Source organism: Canis aureus, chromosome 10 (genome assembly GCF_053574225.1).
Source record: "Canis aureus isolate CA01 chromosome 10, VMU_Caureus_v.1.0, whole genome shotgun sequence".
In the NCBI taxonomy this organism is placed as follows: Eukaryota; Metazoa; Chordata; class Mammalia; order Carnivora; family Canidae; genus Canis; species Canis aureus.
Genome location: NC_135620.1, coordinates 9304353 through 9330838, shown reverse-complemented (window position 1 = coordinate 9330838; position 26486 = coordinate 9304353). Strand labels below are relative to the sequence as shown.

General features: G+C 40.9%; 1 long non-coding RNA gene and 1 pseudogene across 2 annotated transcripts in view; one reads left to right on the top strand and one right to left on the bottom strand.

The window, feature by feature from the left end:
• Positions 1-3654: 3654 nt before the first annotated feature.
• Positions 3655-5021, bottom strand: LOC144321946 (small ribosomal subunit protein eS19 pseudogene; annotated as a pseudogene).
• A 3-nt stretch (positions 5022-5024) lies between these two features.
• The window catches only part of LOC144321947 (uncharacterized), a 242919-nt gene continuing 221457 nt past the window's right edge, over positions 5025-26486 (top strand). The window contains exons 1-2 of one of the 2 annotated variants that reach the window (XR_013387493.1): positions 5025-5250; positions 5600-5824. This is a non-coding gene — a long non-coding RNA (uncharacterized LOC144321947). Of the gene's footprint in view, positions 5251-5296; positions 5446-5599; positions 5825-26486 lie in introns of those variants that run through there. The other variant, XR_013387490.1, reaches the window with a different exon arrangement.

Genomic DNA, 26486 nt, shown 5'->3' with positions numbered 1-26486 from the left:
GAGCAACAATGCTTAGGAATAAAACTCAAAGTTATACATGACTCTAAAAAGAGCAATTTGTCAAGCGTTTCATTGGCACAAATTGAAATGAAATGAGGTCTTGGGCTCTTGAGGTCACTTTGCAACAGGAAGAATTCATTATCTAACTATACACAGAGGAAAACACTTCACAATTGTATTTGCTTGTAAAGGATGAGTGCCCACACATAAAGCCAAAGCAGCAGAGGTCATTGACAAGGAATAAACTACATGAAAGCAGAGATTCAAGTGTCCCAGGCTCATTGATTCTTCCTTATTTCTCCTGGTCAGAGCTGCTTTGTGGCATATAGCTCAATGGGATGTGGGAAGTACTTGGGGAGCTCTTTGTTGTTAATACAAAATCATTTGTACAGGTCCTGCTAAGTTGTCTACTGGAAGCACAATGCAGTCTTGTATGTCTTTTCCCCTTGGGGTGGGAGGACTTTGTTCTCCATCCTTCTCCATATTCCATATTATTGTGAAATGTACATTTTCTCTTAAGGCATTTTATGGCGTTCTCCCCATTATGTGGAACAGGTGCAGCCTTGAATATTTAACAGCTCATTAGGTAGTTAGAGATGGGGCATTGTTTCAGTTTGAAAAGTGGAGAGAAAGAAGTGCATGCTGAACACATCAATTCTGAGGACTGCATTTTTCAATATATTTACAAATAACTAGGAACAGAGAATTGATTATTACATTTTCTGTTGGGCAGAGTTGGTGACAGCTCTGAAGATAATGACAAAAATCAAAGTCATTTAAAAATGAAAGCAAAAAAATAGCATGACTACAGAGAATGATTTTAAATGAGGGTGGGAAAAGGAAGTAGATGTGGAGATGTATTCCCTTGATCTCCTTCAATAGCTGAACCCTCCCCAAACTCACGCATCAGGAGAGAAGGGCTAGAGAGGCTCACCTCTCAAAGTCAGAGGCCATTTTCCACTCCTGATCATTTCTTCTTACTGAATCAAGTCTCTTTGCCTTTTAAGTTATTTTTCTTTACATTGTTTTCTGATAATGTAGTCTCTAATTTATTTTCTTTCTCACCTTTCTATGGCTGCCTGTTGATTGCAATTGCCTTGAAACTATAGATCACTTTGGATAGTATGGACATCTTAACAGTATTAATTAAGTCTTCCAGTCCATGAACATGGGATGTCTTTCCATTTATTTGTGTCTTTTAAAATTTCTTTCAGCAGTGTCTTTTTTTGGTCTCAAGTGTAGTTATAGGTGACTACACATTTGCATTGTAGTTTTCTTGAGTGATGGGTGACTTTGGACATGACGGTGGTGCCCTGCATTGAGATACAGTGTCCATGAAAAGAAGCAGTCTGCAGGGCATGGGTAAGACCATGATCCAACTGCTGGCCCTGTTGAGTTTTAAATGTTAGTGTGGCATCTACAAAATGCACTGAGATGAAGAGATTTAGAACTAGAAATTGATGATGTATAAAACCATTAGAGTGAGTGAAGATACTTAGGATATGTATTTACAGAGAGAGAGAGAAGGATACAGAGAGGGAAACCAGTTTTCCCTTTAGCTCTATTCTCCCAGTAATAAACCATCTAAGTGACATGTATTCCAACCTACTAAACCTGTTTCTACTTTAATTTCAAGCCACAACAGCCAACAGGAAAGGGAGGACATTAAGAGGAAAATTCAGACAAGCAGCATGAAGTGTCAAGGTAGCAAAAGCATAAATGCCTGCTTATTGCTTCCTTCCAGCTGCTTGAAAGCCATATTGAACAATCATGTTTCATCTTGTAAGATTTCCCTCCCAGGGCTTGTAAGTCATGTGATTCTTTTCTCATTTCCCCTGACAGAAATAACTTTGGCCTTGAAGGCTTGATGGAAGAAGAGACTCAATTCCATTTCTCCTTGTCTAATCATTTTTTCATTATTCTCTCTGGTCCTCAGTTCAATGGGCAAGCCCAAATAATTTCATGAAGGCCTCTTTTCTTACCCAATAGAACTCAATCTCCTTAAAATTCCATGTAACACATTTAAAAGTGGCACAGATTCTCTCCAGGCTAGAATGATTTAACTGTGATTTGGCATTGAAGGTGGAGACTACAGTGGGTGGACAACCAGCTCCATCATTCAGTCATTGAAGTGAGGTAACAGTAAAGAGAGTGAGCACCTTGAGCTTACCCCAGCCCCTCCTCCCAAGGGGTTGGTAGAGTTTCTTAATTCCTAAGTATTTCTTGGTATAATTCATAATCTTTTTAATCATTTTCTTATGGTTTAGTTATGAAGGGGATGGAAGAAATGTGACAGTGGTGGTCATCTTTCCCATAGCACTTCTGATTGTGAAATATTATATTTTGTATCTGCCTGTTTTATTCACAATTTCACCTGCAGTGCTGACAACAGTGCCTAGCATACATTAGCCACTCAGTAGAGAGTAACTTTTATGGTCAGATTGTGTATTGAATATGTGATCATTTTGGTTTATAAAATGTAATAGCTTTGGCCATGTGACTTTGCATTAAACTGAATAATTACTAACACACTTTAGTTTGTAGTTGCTTTGGTGATGTTTCCTAATTCCTTATTTTACTATTGCATCTTGGATCTGGCACTGGATCCTACTGTCAGATATGAAAGGATAGTGATGTGCCTTTTTTTTTTTTTTTTAAACAAGTTTGATTTAGACTTTGCATTTATTGTTACTTGTCTGGCCTATAAAGAGACCTTGATAATTGACAGTTGTATTCAAGTCCTAAAAGAACTCAGAGAACTGGTGATTAGAGGTGCCTTCTAGCTGTCACTTTGATTTCAGTGGGATTGTGCTTCAATGCTTTGCTTTGGAACACTAGGAGAGAGATAGTTTTCCTTTACAGGCTCCCTGTAGGAAAACTCCACCAGTGTGGAAGAAAAAAAAATGACACCTACTGACTTTACTTTTCATCTGGAATTAATACAATCAGCAAAGTCTAAAGAAGGTAGATAAGGCATGTTTTCATTTCCGTGAAATCAAGATTTTCAAAGCTTTTGAGCTACTAATCCTGCTCCCTCCTTTCTGCTACTTTTCCTCTTTTCTCCAGTGCAATGTCTGCATCAAAGCTACATCTCTCTGCCATGAACAGAACAATCAGAGGTGAGGTGAAAATGCAAAGCATGACGATCGAACACGGTTACTTCACAGAGAGGCACAGATCTAAGATGGGTTTGCAGTGGTGTCCCATCCTGACTACCAGCACAGCAGGAAGTGCAATGAAAGATGCCAGGCTGGATTATCCTGGGGCTCCTTGGCAGCCATGGAACTTGGTACACCCTCTCCTGACAGGTGAAACCCTTAAAGAAAGTCAGGCTCCAGAAAATTGAAGGGATATGACTTTTCTTTCTCTATGGTCAAGACCAGTTTCCATTTATCCTCTTGTGGTTTTCAGAAATGACTTTACACTGGCAACTGAGAGGAATGGAGTTGGAGGTTGGAGAAGTGGGGAAACCCCTGGTGGATCAGGTGCTCTGGTTTGCTAAGTAGGTTTGATTCGGAGAGTGTGACATGTTTGTAAAGGAAATACTGTTATAGTGGAAGAGTTGACTATGAATCCCACAGCAGAGGCAGAAAGAAAACAGAGTCAAAACAAGGTGCTGTATTTAGGAACTCAGTTGTTTAAATCAACATCAGACAGTTTTAGCTTTCTTTATTATGGAAATTAGGCTCCCTATTCAAATTGAGGATACCAAAGGAATGGAAGAATATCCTAACTTGGAAAATGTGTTGACCTGTGTATTATAGAAAATTATCTTTTAAGCATTAGCTCCTTGGAGTTGGCAGGGATTCTATTAGTATGAGATCTACTCCCCAGAGACAGAGGTCTGCATGCCTCTTGTTAGTTTCGAATTCTGTGTGGCATTTCTGAGGCAAAACCTCTACCTGAAGCGTCTACCTACTGAAAAAGATAAGAGGAGGTGTATAAATTGTGCTAGGATTGTTAAGGTGATGAAGTAGTAATGTCTAACAGTGGGAGGTGGTGGAATGGAATAGTCAGGAGATCCGGCGCTGGTGTCATCCTGTTTGGGTTTGTATCCCCACCATGGGTTCTTGGACCCTTGGGCAAGTTACTAAATGTCCAGTCAGTCATTGGAAGTGGGTTTATCCTGAGAAGGGGAGTGACTGTAGTCAAGGCAGTTCTACTGACAAGTCTCTTGGAGGGGCTGGGAGTGGAAGGCCCTCTGCCAACAGCTGGGGCAACAGGTCCTTCCATGAAGGGAGATTTGGGTGGCATCAGTGTCTATGATGCTGAGCTTCCTTAACGTTCTGTTTACTAAGCATAGTTTTTTTTTTTTTTTTTAATCAAATGAGATGATACTTGTAACTTAGAACTCTGTGTGGCATGGAGTTAATATTTAATTATCACTGTGTACCAGGCAGAGGTTAAATAATTTGTCCACAGTCTCCCAGGTGGTAAGTGATGAGGATGGCCTTGGAACTGAGGCCTGACTCTTTTTTTTTTTTTTTTTTACGAATGAGGCAATTTATTAACCCAGCATTTGTTCGAATGCTTCTTGTTGGCAGCTGCCACCTGTCGGCGATTCTGTCCAGATCCCACTGTCCCTGAGGTGTCAGTTTGCGGCCCCCATCTTGGTCCTTTTCCACCATTTTCAGCCGCTCTAGGGCTTGGAGGACCCTGCGGGCCCCGCTCTTGGAGCGTCTGCTGAAGTGGCTGGGCATGACCCCGTTTCTCTGACGTCCCCAGGAGACCTTAGTCATGGAGCCGACCCCAGCGCCGCCCCGGAGGTACAGGTGCCGTGCTGTGGAAGCAGCTCTTGTGTAGAACCAGTGCTCATCGGAGGGAGCAAGCCAGCTTGACAGCGTCCACCCATTCAGGGACTTTCTGCTTCCCAGACTTTGTGAGGAAGGCTGCCAGAGCTCTGACGAACTCCCGCTGGCTCACGTCTTCTACAGTAACTCCAGGCATCCCGCGGCCTCCGCGCTGCCCGCCAGGGGAAAGGGAGCAACGGGGTTTCCCGGGCGCGAAGTCGGGCGTCGAGTCGCGCGAGAGGCGCGGGAGGTCGCAAGAGGTCACGAGAGGTCGCGAGAGCGGGCCCGGAAGAGCCGCGCCACCTCTCTCAGGGCGAGTGCGGCGTCGCCTCGGTGGAGGTGGCGGGGCGTGTGGCGAGGGGCGTTTTTAGTTTTGATGATCGAATATCTAACATGCTAGAATCCATACTGGTTTGAAGAGGTTTGCTTCAGTCAGGTTTGCTCAGCGACTGCACCTCAGGTAAGGGAGACCTCCCCAGCCACAGCTGACGGAGGTGAAGCGATAATGTTCTTTGTGAAGCGATAATGTTTCCTCTGTCCTTTTCTCTCTCCTCTCTTCTCCCTCTGCAAAGCTCCTCCCACCCGTGGCCCCTGTCTCTGCCCACACTGGTTTCTAGTGATGAGCAAGGGCATGATTTGGGGCAGGCGAGTTGACGTAAGTAACAATGGTGGAGGGAAGGAGGAGAGGTCAAAACCCGGGCTGTCCTCTTCGTCTCCCGACTCATGGTGTCCCGCCTTTTTCTCCCACTTTCCAGTCCTCCTATGCCACCCCCCAGACTCTGTTCTTTATATTTTGTGCCCCGTCCTAGGTCCAGAAATGAAATGCTCGGGTATTCTTTGCGCGACAAGAGGTCGGGGCGTCCCTCCGAAACTCAGATGAACCTTCACTAGATCCAAAGATCTATGCTGTAGGTCTTCAGCGGGAAGATCTTTCCCAAGCGCCCACACTGGGATGTGAATGAGTGATCGGAGCACAACCTATTTGTCTTGAGCTGCCTGTATTTTCTCCCTCTGAGTTACAAGTTGAAGAGCCAGTGAGTTCCGTTTTTGTTTTTATATTTCGCATACCATTTCTTCTTCATGTATGCACCATGGGAATATATTTACAAGTAAATTACCATAAGCGTAATATTCTAGAGCATACAATGAAGTAAAAGAATGTATTTTCAAAGAGCTTAAAGCCTTCTTCAGGGTTGTATGACACAATAAGAAGTAGGGCTGAATTTTCAGAGGACTCTGTTTATGTGATACTTAGTTCTTCTGGGTTTGCAGCACAAAGTTAAAACGGAAATTTTTAAATTGTTGATGTCAACGAAATATATATGTTACACACATAAGAGCAATAGAAAGCAAATAATTTGTAATAATTACGTGCTCAACCCCATGCTGAAATCTGTCCACTGTCCTCAACCGTACAAAGCTTTTTCTCATGACTTTGAAGTTCTCATTAACCCAAGAGTCATAGCAGGTAGAGAGCCAGGATTCTGTGGTCTTTTCCCACCTCACTTACTCCTCCCTAGCAGAGGAAGAATGACTCAATTTTATTGGTAAACTAGAAGGAGATAAGGGTCATGGCATCCCATTCTTTGTTTCCTCTTTAAAAGAAGACATAGGGATCCCTGGGTGGCGCAGCGGTTTAGCGCCTGCCTTTGGCCCAGGGCGCCATCCTGGAGACCCGGGATCGAATCCCATGTCGGGCTTCTGGTGCGTGGAGCCTGCTTCTCCCTCTGCCTGTGTCTCTGCCTCTCTCTCTCTCTCTGTGTGTGTGACTATCATAAATAAATAAAAATTAAAAAAAAATAAAATAAAAGAAGACATAAAGTGCCCGAGTTCACCTTCCAAGGGGAATCCTTTCCCAGTATAGCACTTCCTAGAACTGAGTGTGTAAGTTTAATTTTGGAATTTGCGGTTGGGAAGCCCATTGACTCACAAATATAAATCACTTTTCTCCAATGTCAGTTTCATAATAATGATAAATAATTTATTATCAGAGGCAGCCTGGGTGGCTCAGCGGTTTAGCGCCGCCTTCAGCCCAGGGCGTGATCCTGGAGACCCAGGATTGAGTCTCATGTCGGGCTCCCTGCGTGGAGCCTGCTTCTCCCTCTGCCTGTGCCTCTGCCTCTCTTTCTCTCTGTGTCTCATGAATAAATAAATAAAATCTTAAAAAAGAACTTACAAAAATTTATCATCAGTAAAATGTGGCTACTGTATTTGGATTCTGTTTATCTTACTCTTATCTTATTCCCAGTTTGAATCCGGTGGGGATGAGGGATGTCATTTGTCAGTTTCTACTTAATTTGAATGTTCAAGTTTAAGGTTTCCTCATGAATTAATTCCAGACCCAGATGACTGCATACTAGATGGATCTGCATTTATTCAACAACATTGTGTGTGTGTGTGTGTTTCTTCCAAATAGGAGCTCTTGGGAAGCAGGAATTAGGGAAGAACTGCTAATTTGAGTAGATCCTCTTTATTCAGCTGAACAATCATTTTTAAACTCCCGAGATTAGGTAATTGGTGCACCAGGCCCAGAGGACACAGATTAATAGGACACGCCCAAGGGCCTTTGGATCCTACAAAAGATAGTGGCACAGGGGAGTGGAGGAAAGGTCAACCAGGAGTCAGGGTAGGAGAGTGGTTATTCTTTTTCCTCTGTTTATAACACTTCCTGAATGAGGAGCACTTGGGTTAGGCTCTAGGGTCAACTGTCACCCTAGTGATAAGGATAATTGAAAGTAGTCTGATGTTTTTCCTCACATGTCAAGTTTTATATAGAGTAATCCTATCATTGTACAGAGATGAGAGATAAAGAGTACACGCTTTGGAGTTTGATTAGGACAAGTGACTTAGCTGTGTGTTTTTGTTTCCTTACATGAGAAACAGGGATGATAATAGTACCTGCCTCATAGAGTTATGGGGAAGGAGAAGTGAGCTAATGCACATGGAGGCTGAGCCCAGTGCCTGGTATAGAGGGCTTCTCAACCCAAGTGAGATCCTATGGTTACTAGCTATTATCAGGAATGTACATGTATGTTGAAAATTTAGCTAAATCACTCCATTGATATTGCTGCCTTGGCATCTGTTTCGTGTGGCCAGACAGTCTCCAAGATCCTTGAACTGTCCCTAGTCCATCCTGAGATGCATGTTCTAAATAACGGTCAGTAGAAAACAGCTCATAGGATCACAAGCAAATTTAAGCTCCTACAATTTTCCATCAGCTCTTGTGAATAACATTCTCCTCAGGTCTTTCCCCTTTTGTGTCCCTTAGATAAGACCCCCTTGAACTTACCAAAACTCTGCTCTTTTTGAACTGACCAATCTGGCCTTAGTCTGGGAACCCCAAAGCACTCTACCTCTGGTCTCTAATAAAGGCATGTGACCTAGGGCCTGTCACTGCCTTGACCTCCCCATGTAGCACCTGTAGGCATGCACTGTGTACTTCCTCCAGAATCTGTAATAATCTTCTCTATTTCAATCTCCCTGTGGTCTTTTTATTGAATCTAGGCTCACCATCCAATGTCCCGGGGCTCCACTTAACAAATGTTAAGTTAACAAAGTCACAACAATGTGGCATGGAACTGGGGAGGAGAAGTTGAACCAGGAAGACCAGATAAATGGGTGTTTTTTTTTTTAAATTTTTATTTATTTATGATAGGCACACAGTGAGAGAGCGAGAGAGGCAGAGACACAGGCAGAGGGAGAAGCAGGCTCCATGCACCGGGAGCCCGACGTGGGATTCGATCCCAGGTCTCCAGGATCGTGCCCTGGGCCAAAGGCAGGCGGCCTGGGGTGTGATCCTGGAGTCCCGGGATCGGGTCCCACATTGGGCTCTGCGTGGAGCCTGCTTCTTCCTCTGCCTGTGTCTCTGCCTCTCTCTCCCTGTGTCTGTCATGAATAAATAAATAAAATCTTTAAAAAAATCATTCAAGGTAGATGTTGTTTTCTTGGTTTTATAGATGACAAACTTGGGGTTTAGGATCTTTCCAAAGATAATAAGATAGAAGTTGCCAGAATTTGAACTCAGGATTTCAATAAGATTTTCTTAAAGTTACATTGATTTAATGAGGTCCTTCCATTTAATATTAGCATGTTGCCTACTACTTTTAATTATGAATTTTAGAAATGCAGAAGATCATCAAGAGGAAAATAAAAATCATCCATAATATCATAACTCAGTAATAGACACTATTTAAGTTTTGGAGTATTTTCATCCAGTTTTAGTGCATATATATATATATATATATATGTATATATATATATATTTGTTTTTTCCCACAAAAGTGTTCTTTTAGAAATCTCCTTAAAAGTATGTTATGAAAGTTTTTTCATATTATTAAATAGCTTTCCAAAACCTGATTTTACATTCCTACACTTACTTAAGTGGATGAAGAAAGCCCTTATTGTTCAAATGTATATTTCCCATTTTCCAAATTTTAAACCTCTTTGCGTATATAATTCTTGTGCATATCTCTGATCCCCCAGAATAGACTTCAGAAGAATAATTACAATGTTAGAGGTTTTTTTCACTGAAGTATTGGTGTATAACAAACCAACCTCAAACTTAGCCACATTAAATAACCACCATTTTATTATGCTCATGGATGCTATAGGTTGGGTATTCAGTCAGGACACAGCAGGGATGGTTGTTCTCTGCTCCATGATGTCTGGGATCTCAGCGGACAGACTCAAAGGCTGGGTATAGCTAGGACTGTTGAGTGCTGTTCCTACATGTGGCCTCTCCAGCCTGGTAATCTCAGTGTGGTGGTACTTTTATGACTTGGCACAGGGATCCAAGAGTATGTCAACGGCACAAGGCAGGTGTATATGGGCTTTATGCCTAGCCTTGGAGGTCACATGGTGTAACTTTTGCTGTACTCTATTGGTTGAAGCAGTCATAATTCTGTCCCATTTTAAAGAGGAGAGAATATAGACCCTTACTCTCAGTGGAAGGGGTGTCAAAAAATTTATAGCCATGTTTTCAAACTACCAGAGAAGCTATAAACCACTTTAAGGATTTCAATGTATATCATCAGGATGGTCCCCAGAAATGTTATATAAATCAATATTTTTTCTAGTAATAGCTGAGAGTACTCTCTTACCCATACTGGATATTGTAATTTTAAGAGTTATTTGTCAAAAAAAAAAAAAAAAGAAAAAAGAGTTATTTGTCAATTTGATAGGCAAAAGATAGCATATCATGTCATTGTAAATTTCAAATATCTAAATTCTATTTACATTCTGTGTTTCTTTTCAGATGTGTGTCAAAATTTAATATGAATTTTTATTTTTTGCTGCTTTTTTGTTGTCCTTCATTAATTGGTGCATTTTGTCTATCTATTAAGACTAAAGCCAGGTTATCTGACTCTGGGTCAAATTCCTTCACTACCATACTTAGCAATTGTAAGAAATGAATATTTTTAGGACTACGTGTAAGGCACTGTTTATTTGTAATCCTGACTCTGCCTCTTCCAAGCTATGTGGCTTGAACAATTTATTTAAACCTCCTGGACTTGGTTTCCTCTAATACTGGGATGGTAACATTCCTATCTTACTGGTAACTGTGGAGGATTCAAAAATGTCCATGCAAATGCTATGAAGAAGACTTATTATATGCTAAGTATCCAGTAAAGGTAAGTGGTTATTCTTAATATTATTACTGTCACCATAATGGTTGACAGTGAGACCTGGACACTTGTGACTATCCTAGTGATTATCTCATTCTTTCTCTTGGCCAGTTTGTGACTGTGTAACTGTAGTCATGTCAGAGCCATTTGACTTCTGAATTCAGAAGGCTCATGGTTCCCCTGAGAAGGATTTCATCTTTTGCTTGCTAAACTTGGTTCTCAAGTTTTTCAGAGTAGCTAAGTCACAAACAATGCAGGATGGGCTTTGGAGCAAGGGTTGGGAGGGGGCATTTTAATTAATTGTTGAGATGCTTGGAAATAATCACCAGCCTTGATTGCCATGCCAGTACAATTAGAAGGATGTGGGGAAAGAATTCATTTCTTTGTGAAACTCCTGAGACAAAACTAAATTTGATGGCATATCCTCTGCTTTTTTCATTTGTCTTTCCATCTGTCAGACTGATTGTAGAATAGAGCATCGTAGAGCAGTGCTGATAAAAGAAAAGTAAAACTCTTTAGAAGGGTAAGTACCAAAGGGCCCTCATTGCTTCAACTCAGGAGAGGCCTTGGAAACAAGCAGCCAGGGTCTGGGTCTGAGGTGGCCAGGGGCAGCGTTCAGCCGCACACCTGTCTCATTCCTCTGAGCACGCACCTTCCTCCCAGCCTCACACAGCCTCTTTGTGTTCTTTCTTTTCTGAGCCTCACGGGGGTGTTGGAGTGCCTTGCTTGGAGGTGTGGGGAATGGAGGACTGCAGAGGCGGAGGCAATGTGAAGCGAGGCCTGGCGGCCTGTCTGTACCACCTCCGGGGGCACTGAACATTTGTTGTCTCCAAAGAGGGCTTCTCTGGCTTCAGCCCAGCTGTCCCTGTGTGATAACCACCATGGCTAATACTGTACTGATGAGCCACTTCGGGTCTCCGCCTCACCGCCTCTGATCACTGTGAAATATGAGTTGGGGGAGCTTTCTGTAACAAATGCCTGCTTGACTGAGTCCCTATTCAGGCATCCGGTGTCAGCACTTGATGCAGACAGCCGCTCCAGCCAGACAGTGACAGATTCAGCCTCCTGCTCAGACTGTCAGGGGAGTCTCCCCAACAGGCTTGGGCTTGTCACAGGAGTGCCTGGCTGAATCCTGCCAGGGCTGTGGGCCACACCTGTGTTTCCAAATGTCAGTGGGCTTGAGAGCCAGCCACTTCCCATCGCCCTTGTTGTCAAGGTCAGCAGGCCTGATGGGGGAGGGGTGCTCCTGAACTGAGACCGACCTGCCTCTTTTGTCCTTTGCCCCTCCATCAGAAGACAGATCTTTCAATACCAGAGGGTCCAGGACATGTCAAAGAAAGGATGTGAGAAGATCTTCAGTAAACATTAAGAAAAAAACAAAAACAAAAACAAAAACGTAAACAAACTTGCCTGGAGATTGGTCCAGGCAAGTTTACTTCTTTGAAATGTCATTTTCAGGTTTCCTTTAATACTATCTTGCTAGTCTGGACTGAATATGGTGAAGGAGAACAAAGCTAGTAGTGGATGATAAGGGAGAAAGAGTTCATTTCAGTGGCCACTTTTGGGATTCTTGCAGCGGTGGCCATATGGTGATCATAGTGATGATTTATAAATCAGAAGTTATAAACTGATGGCCCATGGACTGAATTTGGCACAAAGGACTTTTATTTGGCCAAGAATGCTTATTTGTTTTTGATAGAACTTAATGCTAATATTTAGAATCCAGAATATCTCACATACAAACATGGTTTCTGGCCTTTCTTGAAGCACACAACATTGGACTTGCATAGGTAAACAACACCATTGTCACTGCTCACTTTAGAAAGGGCACATAGTCTGTACTTTACCACAGTCCTCACTGCTCCCTGTTGTTAGATCCAAACTGCTTCTCTTATTTCTATTACATGGATGATTCCTGTAGATACTTGAGTTGGTAACATCCTAGAAAAAATGCTGAACTTTAAATTTTACTCAATCTTGAGTGAACTCTACTCAGTGTCTTTTTCCCCCCTTCCTGGGATGATATGTGATGGAATTGCTTGAATTTTCAAGATGTAAATGCAATTGATGTTAGAAAAGAAGAAAAATAGTGGTTTTATTGTTATGTGAGGACCATAGTTAACCATTGCCAGGCCTTACCTTTTGACTTTAGACAAGTGTTTCATAAATGATCCACTCTGTGACAAGTTTTGGTGTTTCTACTGACAGGAAAAGAGAAATATGTTAATTGAAACCTATTATATTATCTCATTTTTAATCCTTACCCAAATCCTTCCAAGTTAGCAATATGGCTTCTTCTCTGTGAATGATGAAATGGGGCTCAGAGTTAAGGACCTTTCTCGGTGTTTTAAAGCTGGAAATTAAGGGAAGCAGAATTTATATTTATGTAAAAGTATTTCTCTTTTCTACAGCATACTGCTCTAAACAATAGTATTTTGTGTTCTCTCTATGAGCTAAAATTCAAGTATTGTTGAGATAAAGTGTGCTACCTTTCTGAAATAGGATGCATTCTGTTTCTGGAAGCATATGTTTTTTGTTTTGTTTTGTTTTTAGTGGGGGAAGGGGCAGGGGACAAGGGAGAGAAAGAATCTTAAGTAGATGAGCACAGACCCCGACATGGGGCTGGATCTCACCACTCTGAGACCTTGAGATCGCGACCTGAGTCATAACCAAGAGTTGGACACATAACTGTCTGAGCCACCCAGATACCCCTAGGAGCACCTGTTTAAGAGTCTTTGATAATAATAGTAAAAGAAAAACCCTTGTTCGTTGTGATGATTTTTTTCCTTATTTTTTTTTAACCCACATGATGTGCAGATTAAAATGGTACTTTATTGATTTCCACAGTGGAAATAGTAACAACAAATTTATAGAGCACTTACTGTGTGTTTACATAGGTTACCTTACTTAACTATCTCAGCAACCATTCAAGGTAGATAGTTATTATCCCCATTTTATAGATGAGGAAGCAGAGTCATGGAGAATTCTGAGACACATTAATGAACTGCTTGATAAGCCATCAGACAGGTTGGGAACAGAATCATTAATAGTCTTCTGTGTTAGTTTTCTACCTGTCTGACCTTTGATGAATGTTAGCCAAGATACTAGACGTGTTGTAACTATTCCATTTCTGTGGTCTCTAGCTATGCCAATCAGCTATCCCCTGTTCTACAGGGGAATAGTGAAAAAATCCCCTGAGAACTTATTTGACCAAATAGAACCTTAGCAAGTGCTTCTACAAATAAATGGTGGTTTAGGAAGGTCATTAGTAGTTCTGATAGTTATAAATAAGTCGTTTTGCAGTGATGATTATGAGGTGGATCACTTATGGTTAAGTGGTATGATATGAGAATTGACCTACTTTCCAAAGATAATGAATTGTTGATTATGAGAAAAAAAACAAACCACTTTTAGATGACAGTAACCACTGTGCTAGGGTTGCTGTTTGAAGTGTCCATAGATGGCGGTAGTTGGAACATTTGAAGTATTTGAATTGAATGCATTTGAAGTAGAGGAAAGCGATGAAATCTCTGTGCCTGTCACGAAGGTGCTATACCGGGCCACATTGTCTAGCATTAAAGTGGAGAATTGACTTGGAATAGGTTTGAAGGACTAAATCTTAATGCCTGCCTTTGAAGAATTTCTTGTTACTGTTTACTCTTAATGCAGTTGGAGGCTGGCCTATGTCTTTTGGAATCCAGGGTCCATTGACTACTCTGATGCTGTCACAGAGAATATGTGAGAAAGTTAATATCACTCTGCTTTTTCTACCACTTGTCCCACATTCTGGGGCTAATTGGAATCTAAGAGGTATCCATAATGCCTGTGTGCATGGAGCTGTACCAATGGCTGCTGTGCATTTTTTTCTGTTGTGACCAAAGCCATCTTGTTTTGGGGCGTGGAATTAGGTAGGAAAAAGCATGAACAACTCATGGATAAGGTATTATGAAACCTCTCAGTATAGATTTAAGTGGTAAGCCATCTGACATCCTCTCTTTCCCTTCCCTAGAGATGTAATGGATTAGCGTCATTAGAAAAGCTATGCTTGCCCAAGGTTTCCTCTCTGCTAGTTAAGTAACAAACCAGAGCTGAACCCAGTGCTTTTGGTGCTATTACTTGCCATATTTCCTTGTGGGCTGCTTTTCCTCTGACAGCATCCTACACCTCCCTGTTCCCAGGGTTTATCTTGGGCCTTTTCTTACCACTTTTCTTTATCTCCAGGAAGATTTTGTTAAAAAACAAACAAAACCCATATCTTTAGTTGCCACTTAAAAGCTGTTGACTCCTAAAGAAAACAGCTTCAGACCCTTTCTTTCCCTTGAGCAAGAGTCCTATATTATCTGCTGCTCATAAAACCCATCCCTGTGGATATTCCGCAGGCTTGTCAAAAACAACAGGCTTTAAGCTAAGCTCATTAACCTTCTTCAATATCTCACCTGCTCTGTTTTGTGCATGTCTTACTTTTGTGAAGTGTGTTTCAAACTTCATCATGCATAAATTTTGACTCATTAAAATGTCTACTATGGGGTGAGATACGTTGTTTTGCAAACACCTCTAGTGATTCTGGTGTTGTGGTCCACATATAACACTGAGAAAAGCAGCTGTGTGTCTATGCCTCTCTCCATTTGGTCACATAAGGTAGAAATCTTGGAATCATTGTAGACTTATTTTTTTCTGCTTAACCAATGTCTCAGGGGCTACTGTGTCCTACTGATTCTACTTCCTCAGTGTGTTTCAAATCAGTCTCTTCCCTGTCCCTACTGCTGCTTCCTTCCTTCCATCTTAGATCATCCCAAGCATCTCCTTTTTTCTTCTTTTTTTTAAAGATTATTTATTTATTTATTTATTTATTTATTTATTTATTTATTTGAGACACACACACACAGGGGGCGGGGGGAGAGAGAGAGAGAAAGAAAGAAACAGACAGAGAGAGAAGCAGGCTCCATGCAGGGAGCCCGACATGGGACCTGATCCCAGGTCTCCAGGATCACGCCCTGGGCCGAAGGCAGCGCTAAACCGCTGAGCCCTGGGGCTGCCCTGCTTTTTTCTTCTTGACTTACTCTTGTCCCCTTTCATCTACTTTCTACTATGCAAGTAGAAGATTTTTCCAAAATACAAATATTATCTTGCTATTTCTCATCTCAGAAGTTTTCAATGACTCTCTATTCTAAAGGATAGAGGCTAACCTCCTTAGTGTGGCATATTAATTCTTGTGTGATCAGGTCCTGACATATACCTCTAGTTTCACCTCTTTTTCAATCCCTTATTTCAACCCATATTCCAAATATATTAAGCCATTTGTAAGCCTTAGCATTTTTTTTTTTTTTTTTTTTTTTTTTTTTACTCTCTGTATTCCCTGTGTTATTATGCAGGTTAATCTTTTTGCTTCTAATACCCTTCCTTTTCTTTGGCTGGCTAAATTTTACTCTGTCATCTAAATCAAGTCAAGCATTTCCAATTTAAAGAAAGACTTCCATAATCTTTGCTGACTGACTTAAGGATTTCTCTGGTTAAATTTCTTTAGATCTCTATGTCTTTAGACATCAGAGTATTTATTACAGGGTGTTATATTTGTTGGTTTACTTCTTTAAAACTAGAATGTGAGTTTCTTGAGAACCTTGACTATGTTTTTAATTTCTCTGTGTCTCATACTATGTCTGGCATTTACTGGGCAGGCAAAAGATTCCTGAGAATGAATGAATGGCCAAATATTTTTAAATAACTTGGTAAAACGTTAGTCACATAAAGATTCAGAATGAAGAGAAATGTCCTTTGGTCATAAGCCTAGCAATATAGGTAACTCTTGCTTTAGTAATGGAAGGGTCCCATCAGTTTCATTTTGTTTCTCCTAATGAAGGGGAGGTATATGTGAAGATCAGCTTATAACCTAGTCACCCTTCCCAAATTTGTTTTTTACCAAGTCCTAGTTCTTAGAGTATGCAAAGGAAGGTGGTGTTCCATTGCTAAAATGCAGAACCTCTGAGACAATTTTAGGATGTGGATTTAAAGCCTAATTTGTACCAAATCAAATGGAATTTCAGGAAGGTTGCTTTCAGTCCAATAAAAGCAGTTGGATTTTCCTGGGTAAGGGAGTGGAATCCAAATAGTGAAATAATCTCTTGTCACCCAAACTCACACAGAAACCAGGCTGTTGTTCGGGGCTAAATGGCAACTTGCTTATCAAAACATCGCTTTTATCCAAATATTGTGAGGGTCTCTCTGGCTCTCCTGTTTCTTCTTAAGAATAATCATTAAGTCAATGTTCAGTAGTATTTATTGAGCAACTATAAAGACCCTGGGATTGTGTCACAAGCTTAGTGTACAACGGTGAACAAGACACTGTCCTGACACAGAATAGGCCAGCAGGTAAGCAAGCAACCTAGACTTTAGAAATCCCTAACTGGCAATTTCTCAAAATCCTCCTCCACATCAAACAAACAAGAGCAGAGTTGGGAGTCAGGATGAAAGAAAATTTTGCTTTCTGTTGTGTGAGAAAAATTCCTTTAAGGAAAGGTGACATCTGCAATGTTTTAAGTGAGGATGTTCCAGTGGTCTGGGGCTCCTCATTTTTTTTTTTTTTTTGAAAAAGTATTTCAGAGTGCAGGTATGTTTGCTGGATACAATAAATGTGACCCTAGAAAAAACACATTCCTAGAAACAGAAAGCCTGTATGGCTTTTGTCCAACCAAGGCCTTAGGATGGAAGGAGCTGCCTCACTACACAGTGAGAATGTGAAGAGACTAGAGAGAGGACACAGGTGTCTTAGTGAGAGCAGCCCTAGGGGAACTATGTGATCAAGTGACATGGTAAGTGGGATTTGGTAGGGGATATCTCTGGTTACATAGGGATTGCACCTTGTGTAATTGAATCCTATTTTAGATTTTAAGAGTATGCCATTCTTCTAGTTTAAAGCCATTTTACAAAAGAAGTGAGTTGAGGCTAGTCTATGAAAGAACATGGAACAGTTGATTTAAGTGAAGGAGAAGAATATGAAACTATCCATTATGTTTCTTAGTCTCACATCAAACTTATTTGTTTATTTATGATTTTTTTCCCCCAGAGAGCAATGATTTTGTTGTTTTCTCCATAAAATACATTTATGTCACTGATGAGTTGGCTACAGATTCTTTCTCTAAATAGAGTGTTCCTTGAATATGATATTACCCATTCACACATCTGGTGTTTTCAGGATATTTCTGGAGGCAAAGTTGCTCTGTTACTTCCTACGCTGAGGAACAGGGCACAGCGAAGCATTTCCAGCATTGCTCCCTCCGAGGGAAGCTGTCTTTTGTGTGACCGTGGGTGATTAGATGATGGAAGGCAAAGAACTTTTGCTTGCCTGGAACTGGGCCCTGAGGAACTGTGCCACTGGCCCTCACCATGGAGCCAGGAGTGCCTCTGTCAGGGAGTGGAAATCAGCTTTTTTTAGAACTCAGGAAAAGCCTCACAGAGATACTTTTGAACAGTGCAACTTAGTTTTTTAGAAAGTGATGTTAAATTTTAGCTCTCATTCTTGTCAATGCCAGAGGCCAGGAGCTGGGATCCTGGGTAACTTTATTAAGGGCAGTCACTCAGGACTTCCCATTGAACCCAAAGGGTGGTGGAACATCACTCATTGCTGGGGGGACCCCTCAGCCCGCCAGTGCTGAACAACCGGGGGCCTCTGACTGTGAGCCCTCTGTCCAGCGTGGCAATGACTTCCCTCTGCTCGCATGTCACTGCAGCATGGGAAGGAGCTGGGAGTTGGGTTCAGCCTGCAGATGGAATATTTATAAAATATCCAATCCACTCCATTTGACCAAATCCAGCAATTTGGATTATAATATACCATTAAAATAAATCTGCACAGGAAACAAATGGGGTATTATGAATTGATCTCAGTTATTGTTCTACAGATAATAGTATTATAATATCAACTTGTCATACCTTATGCAATAGATCAGCAATAGAACTTAGAGGAGAGAGCCCAAGACTCCTCTCATTGCTCTTTTTTATGCAACGAGAAGGGGTGTTGAGGGTACTGTGATGGCGTATAGCCTGTTTGTCCGTATCCATCCTTTCTATAATGAATAAGAGGAAATTGGAAGAACGGTGTGAAATCCTTAGGGTGGGTCCCTGCATAATACGATATATCCAGCAGAGTAGGCTAAAGATGGATTTTCCTCTGGAGGAAATAATGCCAGTGTGTAACTGAATTTTAGTCTAATTTGAGGCCAGAGTTTTAAGGAGTCTGTCCCCAAATAAGAAATTATCCTCTTCATGGTGGATTCTTGAAATTTTTGGTGTTTATGAGCTCTTGCTGGGGAAAATAGGGACCAAGTTTACTCAAGATGGGATTCTGATTGTCAATCTGGTAGTCACTAAACTTCTGTGGGCCCCATTCCTTTATTTAAAAAAAAATAGAGCATTGAATTGGAACTTTATTAGATCATTTCTTTATCCAAAGTTTACCATATTTATAGGAAAATCCTATGTTCACTTTTAATGCTGTTTCACTTTTCTGTCATTCACTTACTTAGTAGATACTTACAGACTACATACTTATGTTTCAAGCATTATGGGAGATGAGGGATATGCCTGCAATGGTGAAGAGCAGAGTCTGGCTTCCAAGGAGCCCAACATAGAGTATGTATGTTGCCAGTGTGTGGGGGATGATAAATGATACAGATAAATCAGTAACAATTACACAGTATAATACATGATAATCTGTGAGAAGTATAGGGTGCTTTGGAAATGCAAAGGAGGGATAACTCAGCCCTAGGAGCAGATAAAGACAGATTCGAGGAACAACAGATTTAATTTCCGTCCTGCAAGAGTTCTGCTGAGCAAGAGGTTGAGGGGTTGGAGCTGCTGAGTAGGTCATTTTCAAAGGAAAGGATTTGCACAAGGATTGAGAGAGACAGAGAAACAGAGTGGGGATGAGTGATAATCTTATGGGGATGGAGGAAAATCTGCATGAAATCCAGCACACACAGACAGGAAGGGAGAAAATGGCAGGAGACAGCTGGAAAGTAGGGTGAGGGCAGGTCATGGAGTACATTTTACTTTGCTTGTGGGGTTTGGATATTATTCTGAATATTGGCTGAGAAATGGGGGTTTGTAAACCAGGGGAGTGGAGCTATCAGCACTTTGCTTTGGAAGGATCTTTGGCTACTGTGTAGATGGTATTACAGGGATGGGGAGGTGGCTTGGAGGGTTAGACTGGAGGGAAAAACCAGAGAAGATGCTTCCATTTCTTGACAGGGCCACCAGCTGCGTAACTTGGAGTTTTCCAGGCTAGTGGACTCGAATCTTGAGGCTGTTGAGCCAGAAGTGAATGATGAGAGGGTACCAGATGCTGCTGTGTAAACTTGGGCTCCCTCTGAGGTTGCCTCAGCAGGCAAGGGAGGAGCTGCTCACTGCTTCTTCTAACCTGGGTGCTAACTGAGGCGTGTCTCCTGTCCAGATTGGGGCTGGCATTTGCAGCCTCACCAGGAGTGGAGAAAGAAGAGCCAATTCCGTTGTAGGCTGATAGGAAGAAGCTGAGGCTCCACAGGACACCATCAGTCAGGATTTGCGCATTGCCTGGCTGAGTTGTCCAAATGGACCCATATGCCCCACAGTTCCTATCCATGCCCTTGAATAACCTTGTCATTCTCAGCTTTTACTTTGTTGATTCATGCAATACTTGGACTTTCCAAAGAATGTGCAGACTCCTTTGTTGGAAGCAGACATCTTCTTCATGCTTGCAAAGGGCTGCGGAGTCCTGGGTGAGGGGCCTACAAGATCCCCAGAGAGAGCAGTGTTACAAGGAAAACAGGCTTGGCCCCATATTTCAGGATCCTCCTTGGTCCTTGTGGGTAGAAGAAGTGCACATGTGTGAGAATACCAATATTTGGCACCTGTACCACATCCCATTCACACTCTAGTAAGGTGGGCTGAGGTAGGGGATGAAGATTGCCAGTCTTTCTATCCAGAGGAATCTGTGCTTGTATCTCCTCTTTGCTATGCTTTACTTCTGGGCCTGAGGGATAACCACTCAGTGTCAGTCCTTGATGAGCCTGTGCAAAACTCATGGAAGGCCTATGCTTCCTGAAGGTGTTCTGTGAATATGTTATCTTAGATTTCATTCTATCTGTCGCCGTTACATGTAACTGTATATTTCAATCCCTTAGTAGGCTGTAATTCCTTGAGAAAAGCAAATGCATTTATCTTTCCTGGTTTTCCTAGAATCAGTAAGCAGGGTGCCTTGATTTTAAGACTTGTCCAGTAAGTGCCTCTTGGAATACTGGGGACTATGTGCTATATGCTTAGGTTTGCTCACTCAGGTCTTAAGAGTTTAATAGGGAAAGGAGGTCTTGTAGACAGGGTATGCTGCCATCAGTCATTTTCTTTTAATTATTGGATTCTAACCTTTGATAGCTTCCTAAGATAGATGAGATCCCAGATACAGAAAATTTCTGAAGGGCTCAAGGCACACAGCCAAGGGAAGGTCCATGAAAAGCATAGTTTTGTGTGTTCACTATCAGCCTTGGAGACCATTTACTGATCATTAGTCATCATATCACAACATGTCCCTCACATACAGGACCTCAGTGTCAGGCCCTGTGTGCCCAGTGCTGTACAAAGAGCATCTCTGCTAATCCTTGCCACAACCTGTGAAAATAATATTGCTGTTTTTAAGATGTGGACACCTAATGCCCAATGGAGATTATGGCTTTTGTTCAAGCTTAAGTAATATTAAAACAGGCCTCAAATCTAGATATGCTTGACTCCAAAGCTTTGGAGTCATTACATAGCTTCATTGGTTGTGTTAGTAGGACAGGGTTTTGAGCAGGTGGGCCAGCATCCCTGCAAGCTTCACTGGCATGGGCATGCATGTGTGGGAATTTGCTTCCTGGAAGATTCCATAGCAAGTAGAGGGCCACGACAAACTCCAGACTCCCTCCTCCTAGCCCTGGAATAATGATGGGTTGTTGCTATAACTTCTTGATATGTCCAGTTATGATCTGGAACAGAAGGAAGAGATATGGTTGTGGCTGAAGGGCCATTTCCGGGCAGGACAGTAGAAAGTAATTGTGTGTGTGTGTGTGTGTGTGTGTGTGTGTGTGTGTGTTGGTGGAGTGGTTTACTGACTGCAGATCTCTGGGCCCTCTGTCTGACAATTGTAGAGACAGAAATAGCAACCTTAGAGTTTGGTGAGTTTGTGTGGACTCTGATTAAGGTAACCCGAACAGGTAGTATCTACTCTCTACCGAAAAGTTGCACTTGAGGGCCAGCCAGTCAACTATAGTCTATGGAGCAGAGAGGCTGTTTCCTTGTAGGGATTACCCAGATTGAGGGGTTAGAGGAAAGAGGAATGTATATAAGTCAGGAAGTCTAGAAACATTATTAAGGGATAAAGAAACCAAAGAGCCATTGATTATTTGTGTTCTTGAAATTGTCTGTGTTTTAGCTTCTGAATATTTATGGCAGGTAGAATCATTCCTTCCTCTTAGAGCATTAGGTACATGGAAAAGATAATATTCTTAAATGCACTTTTCAAAGTTTGGCAGAATTGTATGAACCCAAGGTGTTATTACTATACTGTAACAATCTTTGCTTTGCCAATAACCCTGATATTTTCTTGTGAATGCAGTCAAGAAATTGAGGCTCAATTTTCCAAAAATTCTGAAGTTTTTGTTGGAAAAGTAAAAGATGCTCTTCATTGTCACACTTATAATTCTAGTGAAAGTTCTTCTCCCACCACCTCCCTCAAAGACCCCACTGACTGTTCTAGAAATAAGGTTCAAATGATAGAACTGAACATATAGGCTTTGATTTATCTGTTTCTATTATTTTTTCTCAGTGGGAGAGAGAGGGCATCTTTGTTTAAAAAGGATTTGGAAAACAAACCCCCAGTCTAATTAAAGGCATTTTCCTGGTGATGTTAGACATTGTTTTTTAGAAATCGTTGCCATTGGCAGAAGAAATGGTTGAAGTTTGAACAATCAACAGCACTGAATTATCTATTTCTCTCTGCATAGTGAGCATATGGTAGTCCCTTTCATTGTGGTGTAGGCTTAATTCATCCAGGGAAGCTGTAAGTGGTCCCTTTTAGGTATGGCTCTGACATGATCAAGGCCACCATGAAAGAGAAAAAAAAAAGCAAAAATATATATTGTAGTCATGCAGCAGAACAAATGATTATAGCCCTACCTACTATTCCCCCTAAACAAACAAGTGCAGTAAGAATTGATCTTTTTACAGAGAGACAACTTTAGACTATAATGACCCATTCCTGGCTCACCATGTCCCCTAGACTCATTAAATCCATTTCAGCCTTCTTTCTCCTTTGTCGAAAAGCTCTCAGTAGAGCTAGTGACTGAAACAGTAGGTTTTTGAGATTCTGTTATTTGGTTGGTATCTGCATAATTCATTTAACTAAGTTAAGTTAAAATTGCACAAGAGTTGACTTCACCAAACAAATAAATGTGAAACCAACTTTGTAATTGCATTTTGGGTGCATTTTTCAAATGGCATCTTCTATCTTGAAGTCCCTTCCAGACTAAAATCCGTCATTCTGAATGGCAGTTACAGAAACCAGATCTTATTTGGATCACCTCTTATAGGCAGATTGTCCATCTGTGGCCTTGGTTTGAAATCTTCAGTTTGTTCTTTTCTGCAGAATCTGGTAATCACACCTCAGACATAGGTTTTAAGGGGAGAAAATCTGTGCTCCTGAGATATGGAATATCTTGAAATTTTGTTCAGAGATTACTATGGGTGCTTCTTAACCATTCTCTTACAATCATAGAAATGAGTCCTGGCTAAGAAGTGGGTACACAGGAATGGTATGAATGTGAACTTCTGGCTTCGTGCTGATTCAAGTTCAGCGAGAGGCTGGGGGCAAGATTGCAGCTGTGACATCAACAAAATAAAACACTTCTGTGATTCAAAGATACCTTCAAGGAAATGAATAGACACCCCACAGAAGGGTAGAAAAGTTTTGCAAATCATACCTCTGATATCAGGCTTGTATCTAGAATATATAAAGAATTATTACAACTCAATAATAAAAAGATAACCCAATTAAAAATGGACAAAGGATCTGAATAGACATTTCTACAAAGAAGATATACAAGTGTCCAATAAGCACATGAAGAGGTGTTCAATATCACTAGCCATCAAGGAAATGCAAATGAAAACCAAATGAGATAATACTTGTTACTTACTAGAATAGTTTTAGTCAAAAAGACAAGTGTTGATGAAGAAATGGAGAAATCAGAACCCTCATATATTGCTGGTAGATATGTAAAATGATGTAATTGCTTTGAAAAACAGTCTGGCAGGTCTTCAAAGGGCAAAACAGAGAGATTTAAAAAAATCATTTGGAAATCTTGAAGGGAGAAAAATACATAGATGATAATGTGAAATCCCTGCTGTTCCAACTTCTGATTTGACCAAGCACAGTTATACCCCAGAATTGGGTGAGACGGCATGGAAGACTTGTCTTTCAATGCTTTATGCTTTTGTAAGTAAGGAGAAAATTTTCTAGGAGGTCTGGTAATTATGTAATTTCAGGAATGGCCAAAGCAGGTAGTGTACAGACTGGGAACTGAAAAGGCAAGAAAAATGAACAGAGAGGAAAGACCCATTTCTAAGGTGCAAGAAGCCTTTGAATCTGAAATTTTTGTTGTGGCCCATTCCAGGCCTGGTGGTGACTTTCTGTAGGCCTGTTTGTCTGTTGTTGTGAGATAAAGAATCAAAGCTCTGCCCACGGCTCCTCTCCTTCAACCTATACCTTACTGAAGATTTTTATTTCACCTGCCTCTGTAGTGTGTTTGGGATGGAAATTGTTAAAAAGAAAATACAACAGAGTCTATAGGCCAAGGCAACACTGGAAATCATCCAGGCGTCCTGCAGAGCATGCACAAAAGAGATGTTGAAAGCAAGGCTTCATTTTGAAAGAAAACCCTTAAGGGAACACGTTTTAAAATTCTTTAAAAAGTCTTTGTTTGGCACATGAAAGTGAAATGACCAGAGGGAAGACTGAAGAAGTTAGACGCAGTCAAAGTCTAAACTTGAGGGCACTTCTCTGTTTTCTCTTCTACCTTATTGTCTTCCTCATCAGATCAGCTATCCTGTTTCCATTTATTACTTGACTGATTTATGAGTGAGGAAAAAAGAACTCAGAAGAAAGTGGCCTAAAATCCCTATCAGTGAATTGGATTTAAATAGCACCCAGGTGGCTGGTGAAAAATAAAACCAATAGCACAATCAATCAGAAACCGGCTCTAGTTGAGAAGTACAGTTTATGCTATGTGTTAAGCAAAATATTCAGGATTATTGGAATTTCTGCCCTTTTACCCTTTCTCTTTATTTGGCACAAGTGTTTGTTTGAAGAGCTTAATTAAAAAAATATAAAAAGTACTGGGGGAGACTGAAACAGAAGTCCTTCAGAGCCAAAGCTCAAAGCTTCTTGCCTTATGCTTTCCTAATATGGCTTATCTATGCTGTGTGTTTGTTGGCATATTGTTTTATTAATTGGTGTTGGCTTTTCTGGATGCTAAGCAGTGGATACAGACAGATATTGATGTTAATTAGTGTTTTGTTAGAAACACAAAACAAAAGCAAAACCCTTCTCACATGAGGCACTCTTAGGAATGTGCATTTGTAGTTAAATTGGCCCACTTGGGCTGACCTCTTATGACATTAACAGACAATTTAGATTAGCATAATACCCTTTGTACTGTAGGTGTTTCTACAAAGGCATTTATACCAGGACTATAGAAAAGACAAGTGGCCTATAGATATTTTCTATGCATATCGAAATAATTGTTCGCAGGTTGTACTTTTATTCTTTGGGAACAGACAGTATGGTGATTTCATTGTATCTCATTTCAGCAAGATGCAGAGAAACAGGTGGATACCTCTACTCCAAGATTACATTGTCCTACCCACCTTGGGCCTCTGGTGTACCTAGCACCTGCCGATGGGGAGTTGTTTCTGGAGTGGAATCTAGAGAACCTGGATTCCAGACATTGGCACTTGGATCTTGGACAGGTCCTTTAATCTCCTTTGAACTCTGGAGAGTTTTTTTGAAGAAGATTGGATCAGCTGAACTCTTGCATCCTTTCTAGCTCTCAGAGTTCATTATTCTGTGATTTATATACTGCTGCCTCAGGACTACCATTCTTAGAACAGGTTAGGTCTAATCACATAAATTAAAATGTAGACAAGGTAAAGCATATAGGACAGGGACATTATGCTTACCTTAGTTTTATATAATAAAAAAGGAAAATATGTTTTTACATATGCACAGATGTATAAATACTACATACACAACACATTAATGGTTTCTTATTTATTTCTTATTAGTGATTGAGCTGAACTTTACAGATAAATTTTTATTGCATTACTCCAATTATTTGTGGCTGTTACAAATTTCAGCAGCATACAAAACCAATAGCCTACCAAAGCCAGCTACTATCAATCCCTTTCTCAGTTAACAACAATTATTGTGCATCCGATATATGTTCACACTGTGCTAGGAACTCTAGGGCAATTGAAGAAATATGAAACTTAGTCCAATTAAGAACAAATCAGTGCTACATTCTTTGGCATTAATTGTATACATAATAGGGATTTAAGAAGGAGGAAAAAATAGAAAGTGGTTCTATTTAGAGAAAGCATCATTGAGTTTGTGACTCATGAGGTGAACTCTGAACATTGAATGGAGTATGGGCATTTTAGTAGGAAGGTGGAAGACAAACATAAGCAAAGGAATGAATATGGTATCAATCATGTGCACAAGCTATGTTGCTATTGGACACCGCTATGACTTGAGGGGGTGGCCAATATGGACAAGATATTTTAGAGAAATCACCAGGGAGTGCGCAGAATGAATCTTCATGCCCTGAGTTTACATCCTCTATAGAACAATTCCATATGTTCCCAGATGGAATAAAAGTGTTCACTGCATGCTCTTTTTCCATTTCTAAGTGTTGGGTTGCAATTAAGATGATGCTTATTGAGGAAACCTAAATTATCTAAGACCTACCTTAGCCCAGCGTATTTCCTTTTGAGGTCTTCGAAGGAGATATAATTCACA